The 16,480-nt window shown below is 44.6% G+C and overlaps 1 protein-coding gene across 9 annotated transcripts in view; it reads left to right on the forward strand.

The window, feature by feature from the left end:
- TLR2 (toll like receptor 2) overlaps window positions 1-16,480 on the forward strand; it is a 96,900-nt gene that overhangs the window by 44,537 nt on the left and 35,883 nt on the right. For 4 of the 9 annotated variants that reach the window (XM_033940952.1, XM_033940944.1, XM_033940971.1 and 1 more), the window contains exon 1: window positions 11,947-12,455. The exons of 3 other annotated variants lie outside the window; for them this stretch is intronic. The gene's annotated coding sequence lies outside the window, so the exon portion shown is untranslated. Of the gene's footprint in view, window positions 1-11,851; window positions 12,456-16,480 lie in introns of those variants that run through there. 2 more of the 9 variants (XR_004539136.1, XR_004539134.1) reach the window with 2 other exon arrangements.

The raw sequence follows: 16,480 nt of genomic DNA on the forward strand, positions 1-16,480 counted from the left end.
GGGCCGCGAGACCCCCAGAACATATCACTCCAGGTAGTGAGGGATCTGCATACCAAGTTTCGTTCAAATCGGGCAAGCCGTTTTTGAATGACTGTGAGAATGGCAGCTTTTTACATTTTTTCCATTGACATGAATGGGTGAAATCTAATTTTCTGTTTGTAGCTCCGCCCACGTGTGCAGGTGGGCCGCGAGACCCCCAGAACATATCACCCCAGGTAGTGAGGGATCTGCATACCAAGTTTCGTTCAAATCGGGCAAGCCGTTTTTGCATTGGCAGCTTTTACATTTTTTCCATCGACATGAATGGGTGAAATCTGATTATCTGTTTGTAACTCCGCCCACGTGTGCAGGTGGGCTGCGAGACCCCCAGAACATATCACCCCAGGTAGTGAGGGATCTGCATACCAAGTTTCGTTCAAATCGGTCAAGCCGTTTTTGCGTGATCGCAGCACATACACACACACATACATACACACATACCTCCGATTTTATATATATAGATATAGAATATAGATATAGATAGAATGGAACACCATTTTTCTTTTTATGAGAGGTGGGAGAGAAGAGATGGGATGAGTATACTTTTAAAGTTAATTTGAGAGCAGCTGCAGAGGGAAGATGTGTTTCCTGGAGGAAAACTGCATCTGGATCTTTGGTATTAATATAATTAGTAATTTTCCTTCTTTTAATTGGGTGATTTAGCCCATTGACATAAGACAAAATATGGAGATCTGCCATTGTCAATAATAAAGTATATCAAGGTTAAAAAGCCACCTGCATATACCACCATGGACATTAAGTAGGAAAGGCAGAGAAAGCAGATTGCGGACCATTCCAACTATGAAAGTCTAGGGAAGAAAAGGAAAAGAGGAAGAGAAAAAGATCAGCATAGCAAACACACAGCATAACTGTATAGGAGATCATGCACATGTGTATAAGAAACAAAACAGTACACGGTGTAGCCGGCACCAGAGCCTTCCATGGGACTCCTCAGTGCCCCTAGTGGCTACAGCTAAAATTGCACCAGCTTGTGACCTAGTATGGAGTCACCCTGCAGGAACTGCATTAATATGAGTAAAGCAAAAACTAAACCAATGCACAAAGTCCCAGGTTCGGTTTCCAAAGCAAATTTAATGTCAGAATGAAAACAGAATGGCAAAAACCCAAAATCTATGTAACTTGCAAAACAAAAAAAAACCAAAGGGAAAACTCTGGGTGAGTTCAGGATTTCTCCTCACAAATGCCAATAATCTTCTCTGTGGCTTTATTCTCTACTTAGCTTCTTGCAATAAGGCTTCCAAAGCCTGCTCCTAGCAGGTTTCAGGAGAGTTCAAGTTTCAAGTTTATTTAAATTTGATAAATCGCTTATTACATACTAAGCGAGTAACATTGAAAATATATAGTATACAACATTAAAAGGGGGGTAAACAACAAACTGACAATACAGACGAACTAGGATACTTTAGGGAAGAACAAGGGAGGGCAAAAGTTACAAAATATTGTTTTCCTAGTGAAAAGAGAGAGAATGTCTAGTAAGGGGAAAAACATTAGGATTGGGGTAAAATAGATTAAAAAAAAAAGTTATTTTAGAAATTGGAATTAGGATAAAATGGATAAAAAGAGTTATTTTAGAGATTAAAAGAGGCTTTAAAAAGAAAAGTTTTTAGATTGGTTTTAAATAAATTAAGATCTTTAATTTCTCTGATGTATAAGGGAAGAGTGTTCCAGGTAAGGGGGGCCATGACTGAAAAAATGTCATGGCGTCTGGTTCCTATAATTTTCAAAGAGGGAACCATAAGCAGCCCTTGTGTAGCAGACCGCAGGGAACGGATCGAGTTATGTGGAACTAGTAACCGATCAATTAATTGTGGTTCATTGGTAAATAATGCTTTAAATGCCAATAGTGCTATTTTGTATGTTATTCGTTGATTAATGGGAAGTCAGTGTGATTCTATTAAAAAAGGTGTTACATGATCGTATTTTTTCCATTGTGAATTATTTTAATTGCAGTATTTTGGATTATTTGTAAGCGTTTTTTTTCCTTTTGGGTGATATTTAACAGAAGTGAATTACAGTAATCTAATTTAGATATGACAAGGGAATGTATTAAAATGTTTAAGGATTGCGGTTCTAAGAACTTAGACATGGAACGGATCAAAAGCAGACGATAAAAACAGCATTTAACTACGTTGCTGATGTGCTCTTGATAAGAAAATTTGTCATCAATTTTAACTCCTAATAACTTAAGTGATGCTACTAACTCAATAGTTATAATGTCTATTAAAAAGGGAGTTGATAGTTTTAATCCCTGTTTTGTTGGGAATAGTAGAGCCTTAGTCTTTGTTATATTTAGAGCTATATTTAGAGCTTATATTTAGAGTTCAGTTCCCTGCTATAATACACCCATATTTAATCAGTCTTAAATAGTAAAGCCTCCAGCTTATCTTATAGTAAGGCTGGGTAAAGGGGAGTGCTTAAAGTTTGCTTTCATAAAGCACAAAACCAGCTTTCTAAAATTCCTCCCGGTTAGTTGCAAACTTCTCCCCACAAAAAGGCACTCAGCTTCTTAACAAAAATGTGCAGAGAACAAAACAGTAAAGTAACAAAACCCCACAGTTCAAGCAGTCAATATCCCAGGCTGACAAAAAAACACAACCTCAGCCAAAAATAGCAACCACAAAAAAAACCTCACAGTTCTCCAGCTCAGTCTTTGCAAATGGTTGCCAAGCCTCTTGCCTTTCCTTGCAGTTCCAGAACACATGCAGGCCTGTGCTGCAAATGGTGGTGTGGACTCAGCTTCTTCCACACCCAGCTCTACTTGGGAAGAGACCCATGTCTTCCCTCTCACCTTCCCTGCCAAGTGCAAACTACTGGCTTTTCATGGGAGGAGCCACACCCTGTTCTAACTGAGCCTGCTCTCACCTGGCCTTCTCTCTGGCTCCCCTGGTGGACACTAGGGAAACTACAGGGACCAAGGCAGGCACAGAGCCCGACTGGTCACAACGGGTAAACCTGAAAGAACATGTGAGAAACCCAAGGAGCATTGAGCAGCTCCATATCATATTTATAAAAGAATCAGTGTTATTTCATTGATATGGAAACAATAGGGAAACTCTGTTATCCAGCAGAGACGGTTAAGTCATGGCATTCTGGATGGAATCCAAAAAGGATTTAAAGTCCGCTGGATCCAAGTATGAAGTAGTGCAATTATTATAAGTTACTTTCATTTTGGCTGGATACATGAAGCCGTATTTTGCTCCAATATCTTTCAGCTGCTGACAGTAAGATAGAAACTCCTTGTGCTTGAGAGCGGTGGATTTCACAAGATCAGGGACTATAAAAAATTTCCTGCCTTGGTATAGAAGTTGAGGGCGAGCTTTTGCTGCATTGATGATTTGAAGTGCTTGTTGAAATCGTAGAATCTTTGCCATGATAGGCCTCGCAGTGGCGTGTTGTGCAGAAGGGTGTGAGGGGACGCAGTGCGCTCATTCAATTTCTAGCACGACTGTGAAAGTGAGCCCCAAAGATTTAGGCAGAAAGTCCACTAGAAAGGCAATGGTATCAGAGCCCTCTGATGATTCCGGTAGGCCTATGATCCTTATGTTGTTCTGTCTGCCGCGGTTTGAGAGATCCTCTAAGTCGCATTGGAGCGAGCAGATAAGCTTGCCATGTTTTTCTAGCATGGAGCATTTGCTTTACAGCGCTGTGGTTTGTTCTTTGAGGGCATCTATATGATGCCCAGCATCAACAAATTGAGTGTTTAAAGCTTCAATTTCTGTTCGCACCATCTTAGTTTCATCCACCTTCTCCTGCATGATGCGTTTAAAAGAACGCATCTCTTTGATTAATATTTCAATTTGAGTCTTCATGCTTTGTCACCATTTTATCTGGCAAACTTAACTCAGTTTTAGGCCTCTTATCACTGGGCTGAGTAGTCGGAGTGGAGTCTCCTTTTGCGTTTTTCGGCGGTGACATGAGGGGATGATGCCCAATCAGTGCCAGTTATAAAGGAGCACAATTAGCTGGAATAAGCCACAATAATCGAAGAAATCGGTGTCGGTGTGGAGGAGCTTCTACTCCATGCGTCTGCTCTCTGTGCTTAGCAGGCTCTGCCCCCGAGACCTGTTACTTCTAAATAGCTCAGTGAAGGAATGTTCAGGGCCCATCCAGCCACATCTTTATTTTCCTTTTATATAAGTTTCTAGTTAACTATTTCAGTCTAATTTCAGTTCCATCTTCTTTGTTGTGGGCTAATTATACAAGCCGATGTAATTATTTCCATTGTTATGTTTGAAGATACTGTTATGTATGAGTGATAATTGGCATTCTATTATTTTCCTTTTTTTTTACTGTTAAGTTTGTCAAAAGTTTAAATTGATAAATAAAAAATTAAAGAAAAGAATTAGACTACTATACAAGTTAGACTGTAGGTGCTAAGTGGGAAGCTAGAAGTAGTAAATTCTATTAATAACCCCTATAACTCCATAGAGTCATGTTTTAGGGATCCTAAACTTAGTTTAGGGGTGACTGAAGGATAAGGAGGAATGGGATTGGACATGATGCGCTCGTGGTGAGAGGACATGCGCTGCTGGGCTCTGCGCTCCGATCCTCTGTTTACCGGCTAATTAACTTTCAACTGCCTTCGCGCGGGATCGCCTTCACGCCGACTGTACAGCCCGACTTCTGCTGGGTGGATCGGCATTGATTTTCGGTGCCGGTTGAGCCCCGGTATGCCCATTAAAGCAGCAATTCCTCTCAAGGGCAAACCCTGCACGCCGGAACCTAAAATGGCGTCGGCTCCCATAATTGAACCGCCGGAGATAGGTGAATGGGCCCATGAGATCTCCCGCCTGGTCATGACCGTCCTGCATGTGTTTCTACTCAGCGGTGGGAAATGGCACCCATTTGCACCTCCTTGAATCGTAAGGGGGTACGCTTTGCTCTGGTTTACCCTGTCAGCCTGCGGATCTGGAGGGAAGGCAAGGTGCATACTCTGTTGACCAAGGGGGAGGCGCAGCATTTCCTGGACACCATCAATGTCGTTAGCCCCTCTGGGGATCATTGAAGGTGATCGGGCCAACTGAAACCGGCAGCAATGTGCCACTTGGCGTGCGGATGGTATGCCTTGCTGTCCTCATTGATCTTCTGCGCCCCTCCATGACTGGCTGACATTCAGGATTACTGACGTCTGGTCCTGTTTCATCACATGGCTCCAGTGCTCTGGACCTTCCTTGTACTTTGAGACCGGGCTTCTGGTGGTCACCGAGGGGGACGATGGCGCTGGCCTCTGCCTCCATCGGGGGGGGAGGGGGTGTGATGGTTGCTGTGCGTTGCCCCCATGCTGTTGAACTGGTTTCCTTTTCTCTGTTCGGAGACTGTTCTCATCTGGAGACTGAATGTACTATTTGTTGCTGGCACCATCAGTGAGGGGGGGTGGGGGGGTTTCTATTTTTTACTGTTTCTACTTTTTCCATTATTTGTTACCATGGCATATCGTACTAGAGTCTGCGTTGTCTAGTAAGCATCGGATCGTGGATAGCCCAGATCCGTGACTTCTCAGTTTTGATTTTCCCTTATGGGATTCTATTTTCTTGTTCTGGTTTTTTTGGGTCTATGGGGGGTTTGGGGCATGTCCTGGGGGAGCACTCGCTGGGATAGGGTTGGGGGGTAGGGGTGTGTGTATGGGGGTGTGCGTGGTCGGGGTGTGTGGGGTGCTTGGTGGATGTCTGGTTGAGCTGTATGGGGTGGGTTGGGGAGTTGCGTGTTGGACTTGCACCGTTCTTTCTCTTCTTGCGATCTACGCTTTCCGGGTGGGACTGGAGGACCGGGGGGGCTGCTGTTTTATTGTCCGGGCTATGCTTGTGGCGAAGAGGGGGTCTTAGCTGGGGGGGCCCTCTCTTCTCACTGTTTTTTTCAGTGTTTCCTGTCTCTTTCTCTAGATCTATTTTTGATCCTGGTTAAGCTCCGCATTTCCACCTATAATGTAGATGGCATCCACTCCCCCGTGAAGAGAAATAAACTGTTGAATTGGTTCAAGCAAAATCACATCGATATCGCCTATCTCCAGGAGACTCACCTCTCTGGTGCTGAGCATGCCAAGTTGCGAAGGGAATGGGTGGGGGAAGTGTGCTCCTCCTCCTTTAATTCCAGACAGCGGGGGTAGCGATACTGTTTCATAAATAGTTGCCTTTACACATCCATAATAACGGATAAGGAGGGGAGATATGTGATAGTTTTGGGGGAATTATGAGGACAGAAATGGATGTTTTGTAATCTCTATGCCCCTGTTTATAGTCATCGATTTTGGCCAAGGTAGCTATTAGAAACATAGAAACATAGAAATTGACGGCAGAAAAGGGCCATAGCCCATCGAGTCTGCCCATACCAATGACCCACTCCCTGATTCTTACTCTCCTAGAGATCCCACATGAATATCCCATTTTCTCTTGAAATCTAACACGCTGCTGGCCTCAATCACCCGCTGAGGCAGCTCGTTCCAATGATCTACCACCCTTTCAGTGAAGAAGTACTTCCTAGCATCACCCTGAAATTTCCCTCCCCTGATTTTCAGCGAGTGTCCTCTGGTTACCGAGGGCCCTGTAAGACTGAAGATATCATCTTTCACCTCTATACACCCAGTAATATACTTAAAGGTCTCAATCATGTCCCCTCTCTCTCTTCGTTCCTCCAGTGAGTACATCCGCAGTTTTTTTAACCTTTCTTCATACGTGAGTTCCCTGAGCCCCAAAACCATCCTGGTAGCCATTCGCTGAACCGACTCAATTCTCAACACATCTTTTCGGTAGTGTGGTCTCCAGAATTGAACACAATATTGGCCAAGGTAGCTCTGTATTCTGACTATCAACTCCTCGTGGGGGGCGATTTTAACATAATGGATTGTAGACTGGTGAGGGCTTGCCCGGGGGACCATGTAGCCAAGGGGGTTAATTTTTTGATGGATCAGTTGCATCTGTTGGATATGTGGCGGACTCTGCATCCTACTGAGCATACCTACACTTTTTACTCCCACCCTCATGACGTCTATGCCCGCTTGGATTATTTTTTGGCGACGCCCTCTCTGCTTTCGCAGGTAGAGAGTGTTTCTATTGAGGATGTTCCTTTATCTGATCATTCCCCGCTGATACTGTCGGTCAGGCTTACCAGGGATACCCCACGGCGGGGGTGGCGGTTCCCGAGCCATCTGTACAGGGATCTGGAATTCCATCGGTACATCCGGGAACACTGGCAGGAGTATTGTCGTCATAATGCGACGCCTGATGTTGACCAGGTGGTATTTTGGGAAGCATCTAAGGTGGTACACCGGGGATACATTATCCACTTACGTGTCTCGGGCAAGGCGGCGGCAGGATGCTGATCTTTTGCGGCTTTCTGGGGAGTTGCGGACCCTGAGACGGAGTCATGCCGCTACGCTCTCTATGGAGGATAAGCGTCGTCTGTGGGATGTCCGTTCCCAGCTGGAGGTCCTTTTGACTCAGCGGGTCAATAGGGATATTTATTTCCAACGTTATCGGTTGCATCGCTGGGGGGGGAAGGCAGGGCGGCTTTTGGCCAATCTCGTGCGTCCTCCACGAAAACAACAGGTCATTCTGTCTATTAAAGATAGTGGGGGCCGTCTTCATACCGGGGCGGAGGCAATTCAGTCCCAATTTGTGCAATTCTAAGAGAATCTTTATTCGAACCGAGAGTCGTCAGAAGCAGACCGCACAGATTTTTTCCGGAATTTAGCTTTACCTCGAGTGACCGCTGACCAACTTGACCTTCTGAATGCACCGGTTATGGCAGAGGAAATTCAGGCGGGTATCAAAGCTTTGAAACTCACGAAAGCGCCTGGCCCTGATGGGTTTGGGCCCGAATACTATAAGATAGTGGCGGATTTGATCCCTCCTGCGTTGGGGGCTACGTATAATGAGATGCATTCAGGACAGGGTTTGGGATTGCGTAATATGGCCCATGTGGTCTTGCTTCCTAAACCGGGGAAGGATCTTACCCAGGTGGGATCGTACCGCCCGATCTCTCTGCTTAATCAGGATGTTAAACTCTTAGCTGCTATACTGGCCCGCCTTTTGAATGCCGTTCTCCCTCTGTTAATTCATGAAGACCAGGTGGGCTTTATCCCTGGCCGGTACGCATCTATGAACCTTTTTCGGGCCCTGATGGCATTGCACTCGCGAAGGGGGACAGGGTGCAAATCGGCTATAGTAGGTCTCGACATGGAAAAGGCCTTTGATAGCATATCCTGGCACTACTTATTTTGGGTTCTGCAGCAATACGGCTTGGACGGCCGATTTCATGGTTTCGTAGTCTATATCTTAGCCCGCAGGCGTGTTTGCTGGTGAATGGAGGCCTTACAAATCCGTTCCCCCTGGGGAGAGGTACCAGGCAGGGATGTCCCCTTTCCCCTTTGCGCTTGCCCTTGAACCCTTGGCGGTAAAGCTTCGAACTGATCCTTCCATCCGGGGCATTCGGATAGGAGACAGGGAGAGTCGGATAAATCTTTTTGCAGATGACATCTTGCTCTATCTTGATAATCCCACAGAAGATCTGGAGCGAGCACTTGCGGTGGTCCAAACTTTTGGCAACTTCTCCGGTCTGCGAGTTAATTGTGCCAAGTCCGAGATGTTGCCCTTGAATGCTAGTCATAAGGAGGCTTGGCATTCCGCTTTCTCTAAACCACCTGTTGACGGACCGCTGCGGTATCTCGGAGTGTATCTGACCCCTGACTTGTCCCTCATGTATCAATATAATGTCCGTCGCCCTCTTGAGCAAATCGCGGCTTATTGTGAACGATGGTGGGAATTAACGTTAGGTTTGTGGGGTAGAGTAGCCTTAACTAAAATGGTTCTCTTGCCAAAGATCCTGTTTCCATTGCAGACTCTCCCTGTCTGGCTTTCTGCCCGGGATGTGAAGGTTTTTCGCTCCATTATTTCTACTTTCATTTGGAGATGCAAGAGGGCTCGCATTAGTTATACTACGTTGATGCTGGATAGATCGCGGGGCGGATTGAACCTCCCGGATATTCGCCTTTACAACGTAGCGGCTCTGTTTCGATTTATCCATGAGGGCTGGACTGGATGTTACAGTTATGCTCCTGGGGGGTGGCTCACTTCCTGGTGTGCGCTGCACTCCTTTTTGGCTCTCCTACATTTGCAGCCCTCGGAGGTTCCGGGGGGTTCTCCGAAACTGAGTCTTCTCCAACCGATTCGACAGGCGTGGAGGTGGTGGAGGCAGCAACAGCAGAAAACGCCTGCTGCGTCGATGCTGCTGCCCCTGTGCGGTAATCTTGCCTTCATTCCGGGGATGGGTCCTTCCCGAATTCAGGTATGGGAGCAGCGGGGGTGTAGGACATTGAGAGATGTCTGGGAGGGGGGTGGTGAGGGTGTGTTTCCTACATTTGCCCAGATTCAGCAGCGGTGGGATCTGCTATTCTCACTATGGCCTGCTCCAGACTAGATTCTATCAAAGATTGTACTTTTTTTCCCCTAGTCCTTACCCTATGGAACACACTTCCTACAACTCTTCAACTTGAAACCTCTTTTGCTAAATGTAAAACTGGTTTAAAGATTCACCTTTGTATCCAGGCCTTCTCTATTACCTGATATACCTGGGGCCTAACGCTCAGTACCGTTCAAGGTTTCATTCAAATTTGATTTAATCGCTTATCTAATTTCTAAGCAAGTTATGTGCCTCTATGCCCCCCTCCATTCATTTCCTATCTGATTTTATGGAGTTCCTTTCTGCTGTCATGTTTTTACTGTATTTTAAATTGCTTTGTTATGGCTCCACATGAAAGGTGGTATAAATAAAACAATAATGACATAATAAATATAAACATAATTTAAGGTGGGTATCTGCTGATTAGATCGCATGCCAGAAGGACGTTCAAAGAAAGTTGCAAGACAACTCCTGTTCTTTTGTCTTGGAGCATCTTTTAAATTCTTTCTTCAACCTTATCAGCTTTGCCTGTAGATGCAGGGATTCTGCGAGTATTCTAAATTATTGGTTATATGGATTCATAATGGCAATCAAGCATTGCCTTTTGGAACCAATCAGGCACATGGCAAAAGCCAGACGATGAGAAACAGATGCGAGTGAAAATTCCTTCCTTCAATAATAGTCAAAGATTAAGCTTATTAAATGCTCAAAAAAGAATGAAAAAGGAAAACCTTCTCTTAGCAATCAGCTAAATGTCTACTGGTACATTAGATAGATTGTGAGCCCACCCGGACAGATAGAGAAAAAGCTTGAAGTACCTGATTGTAAACCACTTAGATAACTTTCATAGGTGGTATATAAATGTATAAAATTAAAAAAAAAAATTCAGTCACCACACTCCAGCTCTGGAATTCATTCCCTAATTACCTTAGAGAAAAATCTATATTAGTCAAATTTAAGTCATCTCTTAAAACCTTCTAATTTAAGGATGCCTTTGAAACCTAACTCTACTTTCCTTAGTATAGTGTTCCCCCGTGAATTCGCGGTTCACGGACTCACTAATTCACAGTATGCTCCGACAGCCTCTTCTTGTACTGAAGTCAAGCTACACCAATTAGGAGCTGCATGTCAAAGCAGCTCCTGATTGGTGTAGCCTGACTTTAGTAACAGGAAGCAGTCAGAGCATACCACAAATGATTTTCTGCACCTGCCCAGTGCCCCAGCTGCCCTCTCCTGCCTCTTGACAGGTGCAAAACCACATTTGTGGTTTTTTGAAATTCACGGGTGTTCCTGGAACAGAACCTTTGTGAATTTTGGGGGAGTACTGTATATGAATTCTACCAATTAGATTTTTCTTTATATTTTCTGCCATTTTTCAAAAATTTTACTCTCATCAGGGCCTGTCCCCCCTCCTTTTGTCCTTCCCTTTTATGTAAACTTTCTTTACAACATTGTAGTTCTGCCCCTCCTTACCTTATGTGCCTGTTAGTCATTGTCCATTGAATTTTACATCAGTTTTTAGTATACATAGAATATTGTATTTGTATTAATGTACATTTCTGTGAATTTTTGTACTCTTATTTTAATCACAGGTGTCAAAGTCGGTCCTCGAGGGCCGGAATCCAGTTGGGTTTTCAGGATTTCCCCAATGATTATGCATGAGATCTATGTGCATGCACTGCTTTCAATGCATATTCATTGGGGAAATCCTGAAAACCCGACTGGATTACGGCTCTTGAGGAGGGACTTTGACACCCCTGTTTTAAATTGTACAGCACTTAGGTTTTCATAAGTGTTTTTATCAAATTTTAAATAAACTGTAAACTGTAAAAAAAAATAAATTAAAAAATAATGCCTTGATCTTCCAACACAGCACTATGTTTTATGGCTACCTGGCTACTTCAGGAAGGACTACAACATATTAACGCAAGAAAGGGAAATCTAAAAATGGCTTGAACATTTCAGTTATAAGAAGACAGTTGATGTGGCTAATGCCATTAGTGGAATTGGGTGGCCTAAAGCGCCTATGGAGGAACAATTCACATCATAGATAGGCACCAGAAATGTAGGCCGAGGAAACCCTGGCCTACATGGTGCCCAGGGTGGACCCCCCAACCCCCTTACCACGCAATTGGGTAATGTGCTCATGTGCTAATTTTTGTTAATGGACGTGTGCTAATAGCAACATTAGAATATGGCCATTTTCCTGCAGCAGCAAAAGATGGCTTTAGGTCATGGGAAAAAACCTGTGTAAAGGCATGCTAAGGCCACCTTTTGCTGCAGCTCTGTAAAAGCCCCCCACCCTCCCTCCGCATTTCATAAAAAGGCTACTTTAAGTTGAGCACCTAAACGTCGATTTAGCTATACAAAGCCATTCTCCACTTTTTTTCCCCTTGTAAATCTGTTTTCCTTGTAGAGATTTTTCAGTGTAAAGTTTCAAATATTTAAATAAAGCACCTTGCCCTAATCCCTCTTTCAGATTTAGCTGTTCAGCTGCATGCAAGGTCTTCCCCATTTTCTTTCACACGCTGATGCATCGTGATGCAGGCCCTATCGTTGGCAGCAAAATTGGCTCCGTGGCCTGAGTGTCAACAAAGTGCCATCCACGCATCCTCAAAGAATTCCTGAATGACTGGCTCCGAGCCCAAAAAAAAGTGGGCGTTCAAGCCTTGCGAAATGCCCCCGTCTGTAGCCTCCGCGGCTGGCTCGGTGACCGATGGGCCACGGGACTTTTTTTCTCAGGGTTTTCAGAGTGACACCCGAGGTGAACCTGGGAAGGCGTTTCCTACGGGGTCCCTTGCACTGTTCGCCCGCAGCGCGGGACTAAAGTACCCCCAGGAAGAGCGCAAAGTAACGCTGGGGTAGAGCAGCCGCGAGCGAGGGAATCCCGGGAGCTTCCCGCCCTCATCTGGTCTCACAGAGACGCTTCGCAGCGAAGAGGGCCTCGCGCTCGCCCCCCCCTCGACACTGCCTCCAATCCTCCCTGCATCGAGACTTGTGCGGTGAGTTTGGGATTTTTTTATTTTTTTGCACGGAGCTGCTGCTACTTTAGATGCCATGTAAGCCACTGCCGTGCTGGGCTGTAACAGTGAAGAGGAAACCTCTCCCCCCCAAAAAAACTTTCTTAATGTGCTTGGGGGCTGTTATGTATCGGCTGTTTTCCTGAAAACTGCTTTAATTTCCTCTATTTGCAATTTATTGGTATTGTGCGCAGCTGTTTATCTTTCCCTCGACATTTTTTTTTTGTCTTGAAATAAGTTATTTCCTCTTTTTAAAAGTTCATTGCTGATGCTGGTCACAAACCCCGCACTGTCACACCGTGAGCAACTGAACTTGTGCCCAAAGCCCTCACCATCATCACAACCTCTTGCAGCCCTTCCAGTGGGCTTTGCCTCATCTCGAGTCCATGCCAGTTCTCCCCCCCCCCTTTACTTCCTACTTCTCCCTGCTGGCACTACTCCTCTAACACAGTGGTCTCAAACCCTTTGCAGGGCCACATTTTGGATTTGGAGGTACTTGGAGGGCCTCGGAAAAAAAAAATAATTAATGTCTTATTAAAGAAATGACAATTTTGCATGAGGTAAAACTCTTTATCTATATATATAAAATCGGAGGTATGTATGTGTGTATGTGCCGCGATCACGCAAAAACGGCTTGACCGATTTGAACAAAAATTGGTATGCAGATCCCTCACTACCTGTGGTGATATGTTCTGGGGGTCTCGCGGCCCACCTGCACACGTGGGCGGAGCTACAAACAGAAAATCGGATTTCAACCATTCATGTCAATGGAAAAAATGTAGATATGTTCTGGGGGTCTCACGGCCCACAACTCTATTTTGCTTGCTCAAGGGTGGGTTCACCCAAGAATTTATATGTTCTTGCTCCAGGAGGTGAAACTAAAATTGTTGTTTATAATCACGTTTTGCGTTAGTTGTATTGTATTCATTTTGTCAAATATTTCACTTTATAATTTGAATATTGTACTTTTTATTAAGCTGTAAAAAAATACTTTCATTCACCACTATAAAGTATCTTTATTTGAATCCATTTACAGTGTTATTGCTATAATTAAATACCCGTGCAACGCCGGGGCATCAGCTAGTAGTTTATAAATCTTTCCTTTTGGCTAAGTCTTAATAATAATATTGTAATTTATAGCTAAAGAGACATATGATAAAGAAAGTGTTTTAGTTTGCTTTTGTGATTATGATAAACATACCAAGGGCCTCAAAATAGTACCTGGCAAGTTTGAGACCACTGCTCTAACAGTAACACTCTAGTTCCTTCACCACTAACTAGTTTTTCATTTGCTACAGGTCAGGGACATAGAAGAGTCAGACTAACCGACTAGGACTATGTGGAGGCATGTGTGAGGGCAGTGGTTGGAGCTACAGCATCAGCACCCTGGGGTTGTGGGTTCAAACCCTGCACTGCTCCTTGTGACTCTGGGCCAAGTCGCTCAGTCCTCCATAGCCCCAGGTACGTTAGATTGTGAGCTCACCTGGATAGATAGGGAAAATGCTTGAGTACCTGAGTGTAAAAAGCCTCTTAGATAACCTTGATAGGCGGTATATAAAAACCTAATAAACTTGAAAAAAAAGCTTCCAAGCTTTAGGATTTCATTTCCCTTTCCCTCTCCTGCTCCCCCTCATCTCTCAGTCTCTCCTGGAGAGAACAGACCTGCTGCATCTCAAGGGAACTGGAATAACTTTTGGATTTAGAAGGGCGTGCTGAAAAGTTCTCAGCCTATCCAAGAATAATAGTAATAATAATTTTATTTTTGTATACCACCACACCACATAGTTCTAGGCGGTTCACATAGAGAAAAACTATACAATCAATAAGTAAAATAAATTGACTTAAAAATTCATTAAAATCAAACTAAAATAAGGGAATGACGTGGAGCCATGAAACTTACAAGTTATTCCATATATTTACACTTAGGTTCAACACACTTGGCGCATCGTGTCTGACGTTTCTGTAACCCTTCCCAAAAAATACTCTGATATCTGGTCACTGCCCCGCTGCTGCTGCAGTCACCTCCAAATCACTCAAACTGTCGACCTTTCAAACTTTTTAAGGTTTGGAAACAGAAAATAGTCAGATGGAGCAAGATGTGGTGAGTAGGATGGATGGTCTATGCACCGAAATCCCAACAATGTCAAAACATCCATCGTTTTGCCAGCCTTCTGAGCAGGTGCATTGTCTTTCAAAAAGAGAACTCCTCTGCCTTTTTCTTTCAGTTGGGCCGGATTAACAGGTAGGCCCAGTAGGCATGGGCCTAGGGCCTGAAATGGTCAGGGGGGGCCCGCCGCCGGAACCACCCTCCCTATTCTGCCACTGCTGCTTTCCTTAATCAGCAGCAGCGGCAGCAAACCTTTAATCAGAAGTGTCCAACCTGCAGGCCCAGCTTGTGCTCCTTCTTGAGTTTCAACACAACCTTCTCTCTTTCTTCCTTTTGTGCCTCACCTTCAACCGAGATTCATCCTGCTTCTACTGCTTCAACCTCGAGCCTCATCAAACCTTCTTTGTTTGCAAGGGCTCTCTCTTCGACGACTCCTGCTGTATCTTCCCCTGTATCCTCAGGTCAGATAGCTCAGCAAAAAGGTCTAGCAGTGGTGCTTAAGGTGCCTAAGACTTCCAAGTCGAAGCACATTTCCACTGCCACTGTGGAACCTCCAGCCAAAGCAGGTGGTCCGGTTTCAGACGTGGATCCATCCTTGCCGGCTTCTTTCCAGGCCATGTTGGAGAAGCAATTCATTCAGTTCCTTATTAATATGGGACCGAAGCTTCTTCCTCTCATCCAGCCTGGGCATTCTGCAGACTCTTGTGAGGTCGAGCCTCTTCCTTTGCCTCAGTCTGAGCTTTCACACTCTTTGCAGGGAGCAGAGTCTCTGTGAATGTCTGGTCTAGCATCTAAGCACGTGAATCAAGGAGCAGAATCTTTGCAAGTGCCTTGGCAGGAATCCTCACACTCTATCCAAGGAGCAGAGTCTTTGGGAGTGCATCGAGGTTCCTCCACCAAGCCTCTGGAGCTTCGATCCACAGCCTCCAGTCCTATCAATTTTTTGGTAGCATCGGCTGCTTCTGTCTCCGAGGCGAACTCTCCTTGATCTTTGAGATCTGCTTCCAAGCATCGTTCTCACCGACGATCAAGGCCTTCATCGAGGCATACTTCCAGGCATAGTTCTTCTTCTAAAGAACGTCCTTCTTCAACTAAGCCTCGATCTACTCCTACTTCTGCTAGACCGCCGACTCCTCGATCGAGGTCTCCACTTCCACACCTCGAGGATGCAGCGGTTTCGATTGCTTCGTCCAAGTCTCCATATTCTTTTGATGTCTTTTTTCCGGCCGAAGCTTCATCTTCGACCCAGGCTGCCTCGACTACCTCGAGTCCTTCTCGAGGCAAAGCATTGGCGGATCAGCTATCTTTTTCATCTTTTCTTCATCAGATGGCTGTTGACTTGGATCTTCAATTAGATGCTGGTTCCAAATACTCTAAGGAGTATCTCGAAGTTATGCATCTTCCTCAAACTCCTGCAGAGTCACTTAAGCTTCCTCTTCACAAGTTCTTGTCTCAGACTTTTGCCAGATGCCTGGAGACTCCTTATACCATTCCAGCTGTTCCAGGCAAATTGGACTCTAGATATAAAACTTTCCATCGCAAAGGATTTGACAACTCACAGTTATCTCTCCAATCCCTGCTTGTAGAGTCATCTTTAAAGAGGTCCCATCCTTCCTGGAAGGGAAGGAAAAACTATGGACAAATTCGGACATCGCATCTATCAAAATGCCTTGATGTCCTCTAAAGTCCTTAATTATAATTTTCATTTTATTACTTATTTTGAGTTCCTCATTAATCTTTTGCCTAAATTTTTGAGTTATTTGGATTCTCAAAAACACTTTGAATTTCAAGAAGTCATCGCTTCTCTATCATAACTCAGATTACATCTCCTTCAATCATCTTATGATGCCTTTGAGTTGTCTGCCAGGGCTGATGCTTGTTCTGTGGCAATGTGCCGCCT

This window comes from Geotrypetes seraphini, chromosome 1 (assembly GCF_902459505.1).
Source record: "Geotrypetes seraphini chromosome 1, aGeoSer1.1, whole genome shotgun sequence".
NCBI lineage: Eukaryota > Metazoa > Chordata > Amphibia > Gymnophiona > Dermophiidae > Geotrypetes > Geotrypetes seraphini.